Source organism: Chrysemys picta, chromosome 4 (genome assembly GCF_011386835.1).
Source record: "Chrysemys picta bellii isolate R12L10 chromosome 4, ASM1138683v2, whole genome shotgun sequence".
Taxonomy (NCBI): Eukaryota; Metazoa; Chordata; order Testudines; family Emydidae; genus Chrysemys; species Chrysemys picta.
In genome coordinates this window covers 124,254,443-124,270,637 of record NC_088794.1, presented here as the reverse complement: position 1 = coordinate 124,270,637, position 16,195 = coordinate 124,254,443, and the positions used below count along the sequence as shown (strand labels likewise).

The window sequence follows — 16,195 nt, the reverse complement described above, 5'->3', positions numbered from 1 at the left end:
ATTTTAAAAAAACTTCAGAAACTCAGCCAATTTCAAGACATTAATTTCTGCTTATTTCTTGTTCATTAATAGATTTGCTTACTCTCTATACTAGCTTTTCCATACTACATGTGTTAAAAGCCCCTCTGTAACTCCTTTGGATACCATTGGCTCCTTCTCCTCTGTAGTTGTCCTTATCTTTCCCTACCAACTATAACTGTCTGTGTGTGTATCCTTGTTAGATTTCTTCCCCCTTTTTTATTTCCAGACAAGCTTTTGCTAATCTCAGATCTTTGAGCAGTCCTTCATGAAGCTGTGTAAGCAGCTTTTTGTTCATTACATTCTTCTTTTACAGGGAAATTTTAATGTTTCACCTTTAATTAGATGTCTTTTTAGGACCCCCTGACCCCTGCTTCTATGTTTAAACATATAGCTGATAAAAACAACAAGGAGTCTGGTGGCACCTTAAAGACTAACAGATTTATTTGGGCATAAGCTTTCGTGGGTAAAAACCTCACTTCTTCGGATGCCCATGAAAGCTTATGCCCAAATAAATCTGTTAGTCTTTAAGGTGCCACCAGACTCCTTGTTGTTTTTGTAGATACAGACTAACACGGCTACCCCCTGATACTTGACATATAGCTGATCTGATTCCTATAGTCCAGTTGTGATTAGCTTGCTTTTTTCGACAATATGGAGAGTCTATCTAAACATTGGATATCCAAAATAGGGATGAGATGAGAATCCTCATTATATATCTCTCTGGGACTGCACCGAGGGGGATGGGAAGGGGTGATATGTCCAGTTCACAGCATTGTGTTCCCCTAGCCAGAATGTGCTGAGAATCCCGTCCCTCCAGAGATGGATCAGCAGGAAGCTGTGCTATCAGGGAGCAAGAGGGCTGATAAGGTCCTTGGGCTCCTCTGGTTTACTTAGGAATCTATGGGTTCTGGAGAGAAAGGGGAGACAACAACCCACAAAGAAGGATCTCCATAAAACTCCATACGGGGGACCTTTCTCCCTCCCATGTGCATTTCACAGGGATGTGTTGATCCAGGCCTGGATAGAGGCAGGGGTGGCTTTAGCAGGTGCGCCCCCCCCCAACCCTGGCCCCGTCCCAACTCTGCTCCCTCCCTGCCCTATTGGATCCCTCTCCAAATCCCCGCCCTGGCCCCGCGTCTTCCCCAAGCACGCCGCATTCCTCCTCCTCACCCCTCCCTCCCAGGCTTGCACCGATCAGCTGTATGGCGGTGCAAGAGCTGGAGGGAGGGGGGAGAAGCAGGACGCAGCTCCCCACCCCCACCCCCCGCTCCGCCGGCAGCGCCGGACATTGCGGGGCCCTCTTAGGTGCGGGGCCCCATTCCAGGGAATCGGCCAAATCGGCTTAAAGCTGGCCCTTGGTGGAGGGTGGGGGAGGGGATAAGCAGAATGTCTGTTTTATTAGAGGATTATTGTATTTGATATGAAGCACTTGGATTCTCTTTTCCTGAACTAAAAGCAGCACAGACATTGTTCCAGTGACTGACAGATCTGTGTGTTAAGAACTAATTTACCTTTCTCTGTGTTATCAAGAAGAATCCAATTTCTTTTCCAGAGATTCTTAAGATAGCTAAAATGCCAAAGACCAAGTTCATTGATATTCTGTTGAAATCTTAATTTAATCTAATATATACTATTTTATTCTAACAGCAAAATTGTTCCAAAGGTGCTAACCATAAGGCTGAATGTTATTACGTATGTAGATATTTAGCTTTATATAACTATCTCTGTGACTGAGAGCAAAAAAATATGAAGGGTATGCTTAATAATTTCTGCATTTAGATTTCCTATTTTTGTTGCTTTGCCAGTAAAAGAGCTGGGCTTCCTCTTTGCACAATATATTGCGGCTCTGAATTTAAATGTTTACTAAACTTTTGTCAGAATTTTTGATGGTAATACCCATACATAAATGAAAAAATGTTTCTGAAAAATATGGTCGTATTTTAAACAAAGCCTTCTTTATTTTTTCAGTTATGTTTCCAAAGAACTCCAGACAGATAAATAGTGACCAGCATGCTCTTTGACATAGATAACCTGAGTACAAAGTGTCCACCAGGATGGCCTTTACAATGTGCCAGCCTGATCTGTTATGTGTGGAGTTTCTTTGAAGGAAGGTGCTTGGCTCCAGGGCCGCCCAGAGAGGGGGGCAAGTGGGGCAATTTGCCCCGGGCCCCGCAGGGGCCCCCACGAGAATATAGTATTCTATAGTATTGCAACTTTTTTTTATGGAAGGGGCCCCCAAAATTGCTTTGCTCCAAGCCTCCTGAATCCTCTGGGCGGCCCTGCTTGGCTCTTTGTAGGATTGGAACCTACAGTTATATGTTGTTAAATGCACTGTCACAGACAATGTGTAATTTTCACATACCCTTTGGCACAGCACTTTAGAACATAATGGCCATATCTGTAACTTTGCTACTGTCCATACTGTATGCTGATTTGTTCATTGGAGCATTTAGTCATTCACGTGATCAGTTTTCTAATCAGTATCTCCAAAAATCATGCCTCTGTATTTTCTTATTGTTTTATATAAAAGCTTTTATTGAAACTACATAAAGCAGTTTAATTTCACGTTATTGTAACTTTAGCTCCGTGAAATCATTGCCCATTTATAGCTGTCCTTTACATCAAATATGTACTTAACTGCCTCTGTTTTTAATTAGTAATTCTAGTAGGTGGTGGTTATATGACGTTTTGCGTTATTTTGTACTAGATTTAAATATCATAAGAAATTCATTAATGTCTTCAAATCTTGTGGGTTTGTTTTTTTAAAAAAACACCACAACTTAGGTTGATTTGTATGTGTAAAACCCTTTAATCTTGATATGACATAAGTCCCAGGGCCAACTGCTTGGGCAGCCCTGAGGACAGCCACCCCGGCCGCTGCTGGGGTGGCCCCGGGGACCGCCCAAGCAACAGCCAGTGCAGTCGGCCCCAGGGACCACCTGAGCAGTGGTCTGGGGGCAGCCAGAGCAGCAGCCAGTGGGGCTGGCCCCAGAGGCCCCCAGAGCAACTGCCCTGCAGGGCCTCCCAGCTAAGATTTAGTCAGGGGTATTTATAGTCATGGTCATGAACAGGTCATGGGTTGTGAATTTTTGTTTATTGCCAGTGACCTGTCCATGACTTTTACTAAAAATTCCCATGACAAAATTGTAGCCTTACTTATAAAACCTAGTTAGCATAACTGATATCCCTATCTTCCTTCTACATTTTACACTATTCATGCTATTCTGACACACTGTCAGCACTCCATTTTGTGGGAAGCTGCATAACAATCTTGTGTTATACGTATAACCTTTGTAAATGTAACTTTAAAGGGATGAGACTAGACTTGGTGAGCTGCAGGAAAACCTTCTGGTCATTTAGATAATGCAGACTGAACAGGAGCAAAAAATCAGCCCAATTATGCAAAGTACACAGGAGGTAGCTTGGTCTACTGAGTTTAGCATAAGCCTAGGAGTCAGAAACTCCTCAATTCCCGTCCTGGCTGTGGTAATGACTCATTGTGTGTCCTCAGGCAAATCACTTCACTTCTCTCTGTTTCTCCATATTTAAAAAGAAGAAGAAAATATTTATTTACCTACCTAACAAGTGTAATGTGAGGATTATTTAATATTTGCAAAGCACTTGGAAGGTGTACAGCAGTATGTAAGTGCTAAGTATATTACTATCAGTACACAACTTCTGGAATATTTTTTGACATTCCCTTCATAAGGTAGACTCTGGGGAGGCCTAATTTAAGCAGCTGGGACCCTAAACTGTTTCACACCTTCCTTTCACATCAGCTATGCTTATAATTTTTCACTTTTTTTTCTTGGACTGTATCAAATTTTTTATGACTAATGCTAGGAAATTCATATTCTTAATTTAGTGTCTGTCCATAAGTAGGAATTTTGTTTGAAGGCACACTTTTCAAAAACAGGGACCTTAGAGTTAGGCTTCTAAATCCATAGCTGTAACACTGGTCTACAATTTTTGAGAAGTCTTCTGCTTCAGAGATAAAATGTGCTATTTATTATGTATTTTGATGTGCTGAATTCAAATATGACAATTAAAACAACTGATTGGCTACTGTTTCTAAGATATTTAAGTTTTTACATTTTATGTCTATGTATATTGTGTAGATAGTAGAGTTTTAATCATAAATTGTAAACCTAGGTCTTTTCATGTGTTTATGGTTGCTTTACATCAGAGGTTCCCAAAGTGGGCGATACCGCCCCTTGGGGGGCGCTGGAACGATCCAGGGGGCAGTAGTAGCCTCGGGTGCAATTGGGGGGCGTTGAATGAAAATAAGGGGGCAGTGGAAGCATAAAGAAAGAATATAAGAAAATTTTGAAAAACCGTTCATACATGTTTCATCTGTTGTGTAACATAGAGTTAAAGTTGTAGTGATTACTTTATTTTCCAAATAAATTCACAAATTATAACCGATCAGGTGTCAAGTCCGCCAACAGCTCTTAACAAGCAAGTGTTGGCAGGCGAGCGTGTTGCGCATTGTCGGGAAGTCCAGCATGCATCGGCAGGAATATGTGCGTGTAATGACTTGTTTACAATACGATACTATAAATAGGCGACATGTATGAAATCTAATTTAGATTGTTTCTTAATTGTGTAAAAAGCAGTTAACAATAGTGCAATAAGTATTTAAAATTTTTTATTCATATTCAATACCTTCCATCTTTACGGATTACGGATCACATACAAAGCAAATTGTATTATTGTTGTTTCAATAAAACAGCAATTTACACGTGAGTATTTTTATACATTTTCTTACATATCTACCGTACGTTTCTGTGTCTCTAGTGCTTACTAATAATAAAATCGTAGCAGGCTTGTGTCAGTACAGTACTATTTGAAGTGTACAGTCAATATATTTGTCATATTTTTATTACAATATTAACGAAAACGGGAATGAAATCTTAAAAAAACTGTTAACTGTTAACATTTATTTATATCTATCGAATCATCTGTGTTAATTGGTAAATAAGGCGTGTGTTAATAAGGAACAATTATTTAAATAAGGGCAAACTAAATTAAAACTATTAACTGATTTTTAATTGCATATTGATTATTTTTAATTAATTATTTCTTGATAAATTTAGTTTGATATTTGACAGTTTAATATCAAATACATATATCTAATGCTGAGCAAAGAACAAAACCCAGTTTATTAGTTTCATTAGTATTTTAGTTTGGTTGTCTTTTGCCATCTTACGCAAAAACCACTGTATACCTGATGTCGTGGGCGATATTCTAATAACACATCTTTCTTTACTATATTGTAGGACGTAGGTAGAAATATAGATACATAAAAGAACACAAATTTGTCACTGCATCTTTCTGTTTGTTCGCTTAAAGAAGGTAGATTTCCAGGGGGGCGCTGAGTAATTTTTTTTCTGAAAAGGGGGGCGCTGAGTAATTTTTTTTCTGAAAAGGGGGCGGTAGGCCAAATAAGTTTGGGAACCTCTGCTTTACATGATAATATTTCACCTGTCCTGTTTATGTAACACTTTTAAAATCAGCAAAAGGGTTATATAAATAAAATGTATTATGAAACAAAAGGCAAAAAACTATTATGTACATAGTTTAGTCCTATTCAGTGTCTACTCGGCGCTTCTTGGCTTGTCTCTTGTATTCATTAAATGGAGCATCTCTTGTCACTGTCCAGCAATAGTCTGCAAGCATTGATGGGCTCCATTTGCCCTGATAGCGTTTCTCCATTGTTGCAATGTCCTGGTGAAATCGCTCGCCGTGCTCGTCGCTCACTGCTCCGCAGTTCGGTGGAAAAAAATCTAGATGAGAGTGCAAAAAATGTATCTTTAGTGACATGTTGCAACCAAGACTTTTGTATGCCTTGAGGAGGTTTTCCACCAACAACCTGTAGTTGTCTGCCTTGTTGTTTCCAAAAAAATTTATTGCCACTAACTGGAAGGCTTTCCATGCAGTCTTTTCCTTGCCACGCAGTGCATGGTCAAATGCGTCATCTCGAAGAAGTTCACGAATCTGAGGACCAACAAAGACACCTTCCTTTATCTTAGCTTGACTTAACCTTGGAAATTTTCCACGGAGGTACTTGAAAGCTGCTTGTGTTTTGTCAATGGCCTTGACAAAGTTCTTCATCAGACCCAGCTTGATGTGTAAGGGTGGTAACAAAATCTTCCTTGATTCAACAAGTGGTGGATGCTGAACACTTTTCCTCCCAGGCTCCAATGACTGTCGGAGTGGCCAATCTTTCTTGATGTAGTGGGAATCTCTTGCACGACTATCCCATTCGCAGAGAAAACAGCAGTACTTTGTGTATCCAGTCTGCAGACCAAGCAAGAGAGCAACAACCTTCAAATCGCCACAAAGCACCACTGATGTTGATCATAGTTTATGCACCTCAAAAGTTGTTTCATGTTGTCATAGGTTTCCTTCATATGGACTGCATGACCAACTGGAATTGATGGCAAAACATTGCCATTATGCAGTAAAACAGCTTTAAGACTCGTCTTCGATGAATCAATGAACAGTCTCTGCTCATCTGGATCGTGAACGATGTTGAGGGCTGCCATCACACCATCGATGTTGTTGCAGGCTACAAGATCACCTTCCATGAAGAAGAATGGGACGAGATCCTTTTGATGGTCACGGAACATGGAAACCCTAACATCACCTGCCAGAAGATTCCACTGCTGTAGTCTGGAGTCCAACAGCTCTGCCTTACTCTTGGGTCGTTCCAAATCCCTGACTAGGTCATTCAGTTCACCTTGTGTTATGAGGTGGGGTTCAGAGGAGGAGGATGGGAGAAAATGTGGGTCCTGTGACATTGATGGTTCAGGACCAGAAGTTTCATCCTCTTCCTCGTCTGACTCAAGTGAGAATGATTCTGGTGCATCAGGAACCGGCAGTCCTTCTCCGTGGGGTACTGGGCGTATAGCTGATGGAATGTTTGGATAATGCACAGTCCACTTTTTCTTCTTTGACACACCTTTCCCAACTGGAGGCACCATGCAGAAGTAACAATTGCTGGTATGATCTGTTGGCTCTCTCCAAATCATTGGCACTGCAAAAGGCATAGATTTCCTTTTCCTGTTCAACCACTGGCGAAGATTTGTTGCACAAGTGTTGCAGCATAGGTGTGGGGCTCACCTCTTGTCCTGATCTCCAATTTTGCAGCCAATATAAAGGTGATAGGCTTTCTTAACCATAGTGGTTATACTGCGCTTTTGTGATGCAAAAGTCACTTCACCACAAACATAGCAGAAGTTATCTGCACTGTTCACACAAGTACGAGGCATCTCTGCTCACTTTGGCTAAACAGAAATGCGTCCCTTTGGAAAACCAAACACTGACAAATAAGAGACCACGACACTGTTTGATTTCTAGAGCTGATGTAGGGCAATTTGTTCAGCAGAGTGATGTAAGCTTTGTTATGATTGCATCATCCATGACTTCTAGGAATAACATGATGCAATTCATATCATGTATGACGCAATACCAGCTTCAGATTGCCTCATTCATTGTTTTGCCTAAAAAGCAAGTACTGTCCAAACCCAGTCATAGATTTATTCATAGATCCAGTCAAAGATGTATTTTAGTCATTTCTGGTTTAAATTGAGATCCCTTCCCTTTATAACTCACTTATCCTCCGCCATTCCCAAGTCAAGGATCGTATATACTGACCCAATAGCATATCTTGAAAACTAGAGCCAATCAACAATTTTAAGCATCATTTTCGTTCTCAGTGACCCAGAATTAGTAAAGTTTGACTACATTTATTTCAGAAGCATTTTGGCTGTAGAGCAGTGTAATCTGTATTTTCCTGCTGAGGGTCATGCTTTTCTACTGGGGCCACTGCTCACTCTAAGGCAGGGGTGGACAAACTCATCAAGGTTGCGCAACTGTACGGAGGGCCCAGTAGGGAAGGCTGTGCCTCCCCAAACAGCCTGGCCCCTGCCCCTTTCTGCCCCCTCCCACTTCCCGCTCCCTGACTGCCCCTCTGAGAACCCCCAACTCATCCAACCCCCCCATTCGTTGTCCCCTGACCGCCCCCTTCTGGGACCCTGCCCCAACCGGCCCCCCCAAGACCTCACACCCTATCCAACACCCCCCCCGCTCCCTGTCCCCTGACTGCCCCGACCCCTAACCACACCCCTGCCCCCTGACAGCCCCCCCCCGAGACTCCCACGCCTATCAACCCACCCTGCTCCCCATCACCTGACCGCCCCCTACCAGAACCTCCGCCCCATCCAACCGCCCCCTACTCCCTGTCCCCTGATTGCCCCCCCAGAACCCCTGCCCATTATCCAACCCCCTCCGCTCCCTGCCCCCCTTACCATGTCGCTCAGAGCAGCAGGAGCTCGCAGCCCCACCAGCCAGCTGGAGCCAGCCACGCCATCGTGCTGCCCAGCAGGAGCGGCGGGCCAGAGCGCTGGCAGCACAGCGAGGTGAGGTGAGGCTGCGGGGGAGGGGGAACAGCAAGGGAGGGGCCGGGGGCTATAGCCTCCCCGGCCGGGAACTCAAGGACCGGGCAGGATGGTCCCGCAGGCCATAGTTTGCCCACCTCTGCTCTAAGGCTAATTACTTAGATGCTTAAACATGGATTCAGAATTCTAACTTTTTACGGGTCCTGTTTTTTAGAATCTTGGCCTGACATCTTCTATGTTCCTCTATCTTTGCTCTTCACCAATAATAACATCAGTAGATTCAGTTTTTCATCTTCAGTATGTAAAGCATTTTTCTATCATTAGTTCTGTGGCTTGGGTAATTGAAATTTGTTTTGCATTTTGACTAGGGCTGCGATTAAAAAATATTATTCGCACTGTTAAACAATAACAGAATGCCATTTATTTAAATATTTTTGGATATTTTATACATTTTCAAATGTATTGATTTCAATTACAACACAGAATAGAAAGTGTACAGTGCTCACTTTATATTTATTTTTTATTATAAATATTTGCACTGTAAAAAAACAAAAGAAATAGTGTTTTTCAATTCACCTAATACAAGTACGGTAGTGCAATCTCTTTGTATTGAACGTGCAACTTTCAAATGTAGAGGTTTTTTTACGTAATTGCACTCAAAAACAAAACAATTTAAAACTTCAGAGCCTATAGGTCCACTCAGTCCTACTTCTTGTTCAGCCAATCATTTAGACAAACAATTTTGTTTACATTTACGGGAGATAATGCTACCCTCTTCTTATTTTTAATGTCATCAGAACAGGCATTTGCATGGCACTTTTGTAGCCAGCATTGCAAGATATTTACATGCCAGATGCACTAAAGATTTATATGTCCCTTCATGCTTTAACCACCATTCCAGGGGACATCCGCGTCCATGCTGGTAACCGTTTCTGCTCGATAACAATCCAAAACAGTGTGGATCGGCGCATGTTCATTTCCATTATCTAAGTCAGATGCCACCAGCAGAAGGTTGATTTTCTTTTTTGGTGGTTTTGCTTCTGTAGTTTCCGCATTGGAGTGTTGCTCTTTTAAGACTTCTGACTGCATGCTCCACACCTCGTCCCTCTCAGATTTTGGACGGCACTTCATATTCTTAAACCTTGGGTTGAGTGATGTAATTATCTTTAGAAATCTCACATTGGTACCTTTGCATTTTGTCAAATCTGCAGGGAAAGTGTTCTTAAAATGAACAACATGTGCTGGGTCATCATCCGAGACTGCTATAACATGAAATATATGGCAGAAACAGAACAGGGGACATACAATTCTCTCCCAAGGAGTTCAGTCACAAATTTAATTAATGCATTAATTTTTTTAACAAGCATCATCAGCACGGAAGCATGTTCTCTGAAATGGGAGCCGAAGCACGAAGGGGCATACAAATGTTTAGCATGTCTGGCACATAAATTACCAGTGCCGGCTACAAAAGTGCCATGCAAATGCCTGTTCTCACTTTCTGGTGACATTGTAAATAAGAAGAGGGCAGCATTATCTCTGTAAATGTAAACAAATGTGTTTGTCTTAGTGACTGGCTGAACAAGAAGTAGGACTGAGTGGACTTGCAGGTTCTAAAGTTTTACATTGTTTTGTTTTAGAGTGCAATTATGTAACAAAAAACCCTACATTTGTAGATTGCACTACAGTACTTGTATGAGGTTAATTGAAAAGTACTATTTCTTTTAAATATACAGTTTAAATATTTGTAATAAAAAATAATATACGCTTTGTATTCTGTGTTGTAATTGAAATAAATAAATATGAAAATGTAGAAAAACATCCAAAATATTTAATAAATTTCAATTGGTATTCTATTGTTTAACAGTGCAATTAAAACTGTGATTAATCATGATTAATTTATTTAATCACAATTAATTTTTTGAGTTAATCGCGTGAGTTAACTGCGATTAATTGACAGCCCTAACTTTGAACTTTTATTCTTGCCTGAAAGAGTGTGTGTATAATTCAGTTAGACACCCGGGGCTAGCCCCGGGCTCACGGGGCTTCAGCTAAGGGGCTGCTGAATTGCAGTGTAGAGATTTGAGCTCTGGTTGCAGCCTGAACTCTGGGACCTTCCCACCTGGCAGGGTCCTAGAGCCTGTGCCAGGCTGAGCCGGAACATGTATAGTTTAATTAAACAGCCTCTTAGCCCAAGCCCTGTAAGTTCCAGTGAGCTGGCACAGGCCAGCCATGGGTTTTTAATTGCATGGTAGACCTACCCATGATTGAGTTTTCTCCCTCCCCTGATTTCATCTACATCCCATAATATTTTGTGCCTGTTTTCAAAAGCCTAGCATACCACACGTACGCCATCTCCAGAGAATCATGGATCCCTCACAGCTCTGCACTATTGTGGTGAGCATAACAAACACAACACGCCTGATCCTGTAGTATTTCCAGAGCCACCAGAGGAGCTGTTGTGTGGAATATGTCAATTCCTTTCAAGTAACCTTGCTGGAAGCCATGGAAAGAAACAATTCCCGGTTATTTTGAAATCACTCCCTTTAATGCAGGCAAGTGTAAAGTGGTACATTTTCATTTCGGCCAGGTATTCAATATGCACATTGGCTGTCCCATCCATGATGAGTACAGTCATGGCAGGGGAAGGGAAAATATGGCACAAGGCCAGGGGAGTACACAGGCACCTGTCTGGGCAATTGAGCTGAATACTGGCAACATTCCCCATAGACAGTGGTGACTTTAGTTGATACCTCACTTCTGAGGGTAACAGAGGCGAAAAGGGAACATGCGTCTGGATGCAGACTGGGTCCATATGCTGCTGGCCTGTGTGCTGTAATGATGCCTGCCTAATTAACAGATTAACGGGGGGAAAACGGTTACCTACTTTCTCATAACTATTGTTCTTTGGGATGTGTTATTCATGTCCATTCCAAGTATTTATGCACGCTATGAGCACAGTCGTCGGAAGGTTTTTCCCCTAGCAGTTCCCATTGGGTCATCTGTGGAGTCCCCGGGAGTCACGCCTTCATGGAGGTGTATATAGGGCCTTGCCAACCCCCCACCTCTTCAGTTCCTTCTTGCCAGCTTACTCTGACAGGGGTAGGCAGGTGGGTCTTGGAATGGTCATGAGCAACAAATGTTGAAGGATAACCGTTACGAGAAGGTAGGTAACCATTTTTTCTTTGAGTGCTTGCTCAAGTTGATTCCAAGTAGGTGACTCCCAAGCAGTTCCTAAAAGGAGGGGTCAGAGTTCAGCGAGTCATAGGCTGCAGCATCGTCTCCCACCTGCTGCGTAATGGCGTAGTACAATGTAAAGTTGTGTATCGATGACCATGTCACTGCCCTGCAAATGGCTTGGATAGGGACCTGTGCCAGGAACGCCGCTGAGGATGCCTGCGCCCTTGTGGAATGCATTGTCAGAGCGGGGGCAAGTATCTTTGCCAAGTGATAGCATGCACTGATGCAAGCCGTGATCCATGAGGATATTCTTTGGGATTACATTGGAAGCCCCTTCATCCTTTGTGCAATTGCGATGAAGAGTTGTGTTGATTTCCTAAATAGCTTCGTTCTTTCGATATAAAAAGCTAGCACTCGTTTGATGTCCAGGGAGTGAAGCATTTGCTCCCAGTTATTGGCGTGTGGTTTAGGAAAGAAAACTGGGAGAAATATGTCCTACTTTGCGTGGAATTGTGAAACTACCTTTGGGAGAAAAGCTGGGTGGGGCAGCAATTGAACCTTTTCCTTATAGAAGACAGTATATGGAGACTCAGAGGTCGGGGCCTTAAGCTCAGACACCCTCCTGACCAAAGTTATAGCCACCAGGAATGCTACTTGCCAGGAAAGGTAGAGAAGTGAGAGCATGTGTGACAATGCGGTTCTGGCAGAACCCAACTGAGAGTGCCAACTCAGGACAAATTGCTCAAACAGGGCAGTTATAGCCCAAGGCTGGGGTTTTTTTCACCTCTCAGGCAAACCAAACAAGCCAGACTGAGAGGACTTCGGTCTCACCCCACTGGCTAACCGCTAGTCTCACAAGCAATCTCCTTAGACACTCCAGTTTCCCAGTATTACCACCAGTGCCACTCGTTATGGGGACAAATGTTTATGAAAACCAATACCCAAGTAAAAGAAAAAGGTTCTCCTGATCCCAAAGGACCAAGCCCCAGGCCCAGGTCAATATACAAATCAGATCTTACCCACAAATCACACTGTTGCCAATCCTTTAGAATCTAAAATCTAAAGGTTTATTCATAAAAGGAAAAAGATAGAGATGAGAGTTAGAATTGGTTAAATGGAATCAATTACATACAGTAATGGCAAAGTTCTTGGTTCAGGGTTGTAGCAGCGATAGAATAAACTGCAGGTTCAAATCAAGTCTCTGGAATACATCCCCCACTGGGATGTGTCCTCAGTCCTTTGTTCAAAGCTTCAGCTTGTAGCAAAGTTCCTCCAGAGGTATGAAGCAGGATTGAAGACAAGATGGAGATGAGGCATCAGCCTTATATAGTCTTTTCCAGGTGTAAGAACACCTCTTTGTTCTTACTGTGGAAAATTACAGCAAAATGGAGTCTGGAGTCACATGGGCAAGTTCCTGCATACTTTGCTGAGTCTCAAGGCATATTTGCCCTCTCTCACTGGGTCCATTGTATAGCTGATGGTCCTTAATGGGCCATCAAGCAGGCTAGGCAGAGCTAACACCAGTTTGTCTGGGATGTCACCCAGCAGCATAGCATAAGTTTGAAATACAGACAGTATAGAGCCAATATTCATAACTTCAACTACAAAATTGCTGTCTCTATGTCTACACACATATAGACAGCATAATCATAACCAGTAAACCATAACCTTGTCTTAGACACCCCATTTGACCCCCTTTATACAAGATTTGCGTGCCACTACAGGACCTTGGTTGCAACAATGATCTATATGGTCCCAGATTATATCAGTAACGTCACAGCATGTTGCTAGGGCTCAAAGGGAGGCCCCATCAGTATTAACAGCACCAAGTTGAGATCCCATGCAGGGATCGATTGTCTTACTTGAGGGTACAGTCTATCTAGTCCTTTGAGGAAGTGGCTGACTATAGGGTTAGCGAATACCAACCGTTTCCTCAGGAAAGCAGCTACAACTGACATGCAGTTGGTGAACACCCGAGGGGCAGCCGACAGACCGAAGGGGAGAACCATAAACTGATAATGGGTGTTGTTGACCATGAACTGGAGGAACCGCCTGTGGGACGGGACTATGGACATGTGAAAGTACATGTTCTTCAATTTGAGGATGGCATACCAGTCCCCTAGATCCATGGAAGGGATGATGGAAGCCAGGGCAACCATGTAAAACTTTATCATCTTAATGAATCTGCTGATGTTTTGCAGGTCTAAAATAGGTCTGAGCCTGCTTTTGGTATAAGGAAATACCAGGAATAAAATCCCTTGCCCTGAGGGAATTCCCGAGAAATCTCCTCTACCACTCCAGTTTCTAGGAGTGTTTGCACCTCCTGTATAAGAGCCCCCTCTGCCTAGCTGTGACGGGCAATGAGAAGCAAATAGCCACTCTGCACCTCCACTGGTTATTTCACTACCTCTTGTACAAATAAAAAATAGTAAATGAGAAGCTGTGTCCCCGCAACATCAGTGCAAACTGCATATTTACCGAAGGTTCCTTCTCTGGCATCATGCTTGCCCGTGCTAGAGTGCTGTGAATGGTTGGACTGCTCTGGGGTTACAAACAGCTCCTGGCTTGCCCCAATCATGGATCCCCCAAACGCCTGTCCCCCATTCTCCTCTTCCAACACCTCGTCCTCAGGGTTGCCTGCATTGGCCCGTGACTGCAACTCATCCAGTGTATCTACTTGTGGGTGCTGGTGGAGTCACTGCAGTGGATAGCATGCAGCTCCTTGTAAAAGCGGCATGTCTGCAGTGCTGCACCAGAGCAACTGCTTGCCTCCCTTGCCTTCTGGTACGCTTGCTGCAGCTCCTTGGCCTTCATGCGGCACTGGGAGGTGGGTGAGCATCTGGATCGGAGCTGTGCCTGCACAGCCTCTTCTCCCCACGGACCTGCTGTGCACTCCAGGCAGGAGTGCATTTGGACCATGTAGCCGGCATGCTCAGATGGGCAGTTGCCAGGTGAGCTTTCCACACCAAGCAAACTGGAAATGAACCTTCACAACATTGCAGCCCCTTAACAAGGGAGGGGCTTGTTCTTGTGTACCAGGCTGGGAGGCGGAGTTGAAAACGGTGACCAGAGCAGTCACCTCCTGGAGGCCATGTAAATTGACATAAGCAACACAGTGTCTACGCTGCCATTACGTCGACCTAAGTATGTCAACTTAAGTACTATGCCTCTCACGGAGGTGGAGTTATTAAGTTGACATAGCGAACAAGTTACATTGGCAAGAGGAACATTGTAGTGTAGACACTGGCATTATTAGGTCAATGTAAACTGCCTTACGTCGACCAAACTTTGTAGTGTAGACCAAGCCTGAGACTATAAACAAGGTAGCATGCTTGCCTGTAAAAATACAGTTAAATAGACCTAGGCAGAATTAAAGTAATACTATCAGTCTTGGAAATGAATAACAATACAGAGGGGTGAACATTTGAAAGAGGTATAAACCACATAGGAGAATTCATCCTATGCAGAGGCAACACTGTCTATAGTATGTTTTATTCCTGTGTTTTTGAGGGATTGTCTTGAATGAGCAGATTCCTCCTTTTCTAATTCATGCTTTGATTCATTTAGGAGATTGATGTGGCTTTTATTTTAGAAAAAAAGAGGGGGGGAAACAGATCACATTGTCTGTGCTGCTTCCTCATGGGAGAAAATTGAGAGGAGATTAAAAGGATGTGTTATTAGATAGTTCATCCCCCAAACTTAGGTTTTGTCCCCACATGAACAGCTCTGAGGTTCTAGTGAATTCTACCCACATAGCTGCAGTGCTAGTATCCAGAGGGAAGTGGAATACCTCCCTACAGTGATCCTGCCTGTAGCTTTTGCAGCTATAATGGGTATTGCTGTGATTATAGATATAGCACTCTCCGTACCGTTTCCAGATGTGGTTATAAAATTAAGTCATCTATAAAATAACTTGCCTTTTCATTTAATCAGTAAGGGGCTTTGTTTGAGTACACTCATTATAGTCAAATTAATTCGTAATGCCAGTATGTTCTATTGAAGCTGGTCTAGTACTGTTCACATCAGCTGTAAATGTAAATTATGGTACAATGTCACAAGATTGCAAAGTGTAAAAAAATAACCCAAAATAGCTTTCGTTTGGGTAAAAGCCATCCATCAACTGTGGAGGTTTTTTTAAATCGCTTTCCATATTTTTTCTATCAACAACTGCAACCAATAATTAAACGAAAGCCAAGGACATTCTTGTTAGAAAGGGTCAGTCATTTTTCAAGGGGTTTATAAACACTCAGAGATGCACTAACAACCACTTGTGTTCATTATTGCAGACTGGCAATATAAAGTTCAGTAAGTAACTACACCAAAGTTGTTCTTTTAAAAATATGTTGCCACGCAGGAGGTTGTTTGTTCTCACAAGTGTTTTGCAGCAGGGGAAACAAGTTGGCATGTTTGGGGGCGGGGGAGAAATAACATGCTAGGATCAGGAGCTTACACGGAATACACAGCTAAATTTCTCAATGTGCTAGTGATTGAATAATGAAGGCAAGAGAGGCAGGAATGGACATGCAATGCAAAAAATTGTTTGATAGATGATGAACAAATAAAATGTTGACTGCAGGCATTGTTTTGTTCATAAA

The 16,195-nt window shown here is 42.7% G+C and overlaps 1 protein-coding gene across 11 annotated transcripts in view; it reads left to right on the top strand.

Annotated features, from left to right (window-relative positions):
• Nucleotides 1-16,195, top strand: part of TTC7B (tetratricopeptide repeat domain 7B) — a 326,149-nt gene that overhangs the window by 298,986 nt on the left and 10,968 nt on the right. The gene's annotated exons all lie outside the window — the stretch shown is intronic.